Below are 3,681 nucleotides of genomic sequence, written 5' to 3'. Positions count from 1 at the left end.
CGATCATTAAAAAACCCGGAGACAACAGATGCTGGAAAGGATGTGGAGAAGTAGGAAAGCTTTTACACAGTTGGTGGGAGTTTAAATTAGTTCAGCCATTGTGGAAGACAGTGGCGATTCCTCAAGGATCTAAAAATAGAAATTCCATTTGACCCAGCAATCCCATTACTGGGTATTTATCCAAAGGATTATTATTTTTTTTTCCCCACACCAAAACAGTACTTTATTTTGTAAATTTTGACCCATTATTACTCCCATATTATGGTTTTTTTCAGCTGTCAAGTGTCCAAGGTGAAGAGAAATTTCAGTTAGACAGGCGCTGCAGCTGGAAAATAAATTTCTTAAACTCCACAAACACATTTCAAAACTGCTGGGTCTTAAAAGTCCATCTATGAACTCTAGGGCTGCCAGTATCATGTGCAGCACATTAAAGCTACACTATCCAAATAGCTTATTAATTCTGCATAAATCAAGTCAAGCAATGTGTCAACCTGTAACAGACTGTGCACTTTAACTGAACATGGCAAAATATTCACTCTTTTGAACTTTACATCATCATTTGATGTCAAACAATGAAGCAAATCCCAAGTTTATACAAAAAACAGCTTTGCATTTACAAAAGATTGTTTCCCATACTGATTAACCCAGGCAGTTAACTCATTGGTTTATGTAACTTTATTGAAGAAAAATAAATCAATTACTAGCAGAGCTATTAGTTGATCACTCATCCATTGACAACTTGCATCATTTATTCAGTGCTGTATTAAACAGTGTACTGGAAGACAGATTAACTAATAGCTCCAAGCCTCCTAACAATTTAAATGAAAATTACAAAATGTTTGAGACCCTATTTTGGAATACAAAGGGTGTCTGACTTCCAATTTCCATTCTCTGTAGAACAAGAACAGGTCATTCCTTTATTGACATGCATAAAATACATCACATTCTCTGTTCTGCTGATGATATAAATTCAATACCAATTCTCCAGCCACATCAGTTATGAGCATAAAGTATATCATGTAACCTCAAATCTCTAACAGTGGAAGGCTTAAACAAGAATGGATGCTGCTAGAATAATGCTGTTCCCTTTGATGTGACAACTGAGCATCCATCTCCCTCCCCCTCAGGATGATTTCTTCAGCATGTTAGAGCATTGAGGAATGGTTTTAGCCTCATAACCAAGTTAGAGTGAAGATATTGGCCACACAATACACATGCTCCATGTTTTAAAAAATTCTGAGTCTTGGGCAACTGTTCTCTTGTAACTACTTTACAGTTTCTAAAAGCAGTTATTGTCCAAAGCTAGAAGAACTTAAGTCTTCTCAGATAAGCATGTGAATGGAGGGAGGTAAACAAAAAACAAAATTAAAAAAGATGAAGTCTGATAGGGGAGCAGCCAGATAAGAAAATCAAAAAAGGAAGAGTAATTTAAAGTTTATTCCAGCTATAATGCAGGTTATTCTGACTTTAAGGTAGCATCACATGGCATACTTCTGAATCCATTCCCTAGATATTCTGTCGTACTTATCTCTGTCTGTTTTATAGATCCGTGCAATCTCTGGTACTAGGGGGTCATCTGGGTTTGGATTACATAGCAGTGAACAAATGGATAAAAGAGCTTTGGAAATTGTTAAAGCAGGCAACCACTGTGATCTTAGAATATCAAGACAAATGCTGCCATTACTGTTAATATTTGGATGATAAATTCTTGTTGTAAATGCAACCTTAGGTGGTTTGAAGGGATAGTCTGTAGGAAAATGAATTGTCAAAAAGAATACACCACCTTGATATGGGCTGTCATTAGGTCCCATAACTGTGGCTTGCCAATGAAACATATCATCCCCTACTGGACCTGCAGAACATTGTGCTGGAGGGTCACGGGCCAAATCACTATGTTCCTTATTAATCTGTTTCAGCGCCATAGTGTGTGCTTGTCGTCTGGCTCCTCACTCTCTTGGTGTGTGCTCAAAGCTCTGGCCAAAATTCTTGATTATCCCAGCAGCGTGGCAGGATTGTCACGTCTCACGCCAGCTCTGCCAGACACAGGCGCAGAGGGGCCGGAGTCTCCCTCAAGCTGCGGCCTCGGCCTCCTCCCCTCATGGCAGCTGGTGCCTCCCTGGCCCTACGGGGCTCACGCACACGACACCTAGCCAAAGGATTACAAATCGTTCTATTATAAAGATACATGTACATGTATGTTCATTACAGCACTGTTTACAATAGCAAAGACCAAGAACCAACCCAAATGCCCATTGATGATAGGCTGGACAAGGAAAATGTGGCACATATACACCATGGAATACTATGCAGCCATAAAAAACGATGAGTTCATGTCCTTTGTAGGGACATGGATGAATCTGGAAACCATCATTCTCAGCCAATTGACACAAGAACAGAAAAATCAAACAGTGCATGTTCTCACTCATAGGTGGGTGTTGAACAATGAGAACACATGGACACAGAGAGGTAAGCATCACACACTGGAGTCCATTGGTTGGAGCTAGCAGAGGAACAATGGGAGGGAGGGTGAGGAAGGATAACGTGGGGAGAAATGTCAGGTATAGGTGATGGGGGGATGGTGGCAGCAAACCACCTTGCCATGAATGTACCTATGCAATGATCTTGCATGATCTGCACATGTACCCCAGAATCTAAAGTACAATTAAAAAAAAAAAAAACTAAATATGAGGTAAAACTGTGAAATTATAAAAAATAAAAAACCTGAAAATCTTCATAATCTAGCATTTGACAATGGATTCTTGGAAAGGACACCAAAAGTAACAAAGGAAAAAAAATAGCTAAATTGTATTTCGTCAAAATTTAAATCTTTTATTTATCACAAAACATTATGGATCGGGTGCAGTGGCTCAAACCTATAATCCTAGTGAGGGAAGGTGTTCTCTTTCTGGGTCCACAAGGGGGCGTAGTTTTAAGGGCAAGAAGTCCCTAGCGCCATGCCTCCCTCCCATCTCTCTCCATCTGGGAGATTTAACGGTTTAGGTTTAAATTTTGCAGGCGTGGGAAGAAACTAAGAGTCAATCACTCCAGCAGAAGTTTTAAGGAACTCCTTTCTTTGGCCCCGGGATCTTAGAGAACCTTCCAGGTTAAAAGTCCCCTTCTTCCACATCCCTTGGGACTCCATGTCCGGGTCCCCTTCCACTAACACTCCCTTTGTGGAAGCCACCTTTCTCTCTCCTGGGTTTTCCCTCTGGAGTCCCCTTCCACACTCTCTCATGGAAGCCTGTCTTCCCCTCGTAAACTCCATCTTTCTCTATTCCCTTCCACTCAGTGTGGAAGCTGCTTTCCTCTCCTGGATTCCATCTTTCTGGATTCTCTCACTCGGTGTGAGAGTCAGCTGTTTCTTTCTTTCTCCTTCTCCTGTTTCTCTCTGTCTCTCTAAATAAATCACTTTCTACAAACACTTTTGAGTCCGGCATTTACCGTGCACTGCGTCGTGGTCCCCTCTCTCATTTCACTTTCTACAAACACTTTTGAGTCCGGCATTTACCGTGCACTGCGTCGTGGTCCCCTCTCTCATTCTTGAGAGAGCAGGAGACCAAGAATCTGAAGAAACATCCTCTAAGGGGAGCTGACGACACCCTGAACCCCTGAACCCCAATATTACACTAGTACTTTGGGAGGCCGAGGTGGGTGGATCACTTGAGGCCAGTCTGGCCAACA

At 41.5% G+C, this 3,681-nt stretch overlaps 1 pseudogene across 1 annotated transcript; it reads right to left on the bottom strand.

Annotated features, from left to right (window-relative positions):
• Positions 1 to 204: 204 nt before the first annotated feature.
• Positions 205 to 2,134, bottom strand: LOC116535031 (annotated as a pseudogene). Its single transcript, XR_004262013.1, has one exon. The product of XR_004262013.1 is annotated as a ubiquitin-conjugating enzyme E2 D3 pseudogene (transcript).
• Positions 2,135 to 3,681: the final 1,547 nt, after the last annotated feature.

This window comes from Sapajus apella, unplaced genomic scaffold (assembly GCF_009761245.1).
Source record: "Sapajus apella isolate SASKATOON/1434 unplaced genomic scaffold, GSC_monkey_1.0 scaffold91, whole genome shotgun sequence".
Lineage (NCBI taxonomy): Eukaryota > Metazoa > Chordata > Mammalia > Primates > Cebidae > Sapajus > Sapajus apella.
This window is presented reverse-complemented; position numbering and strand designations above follow the sequence as displayed.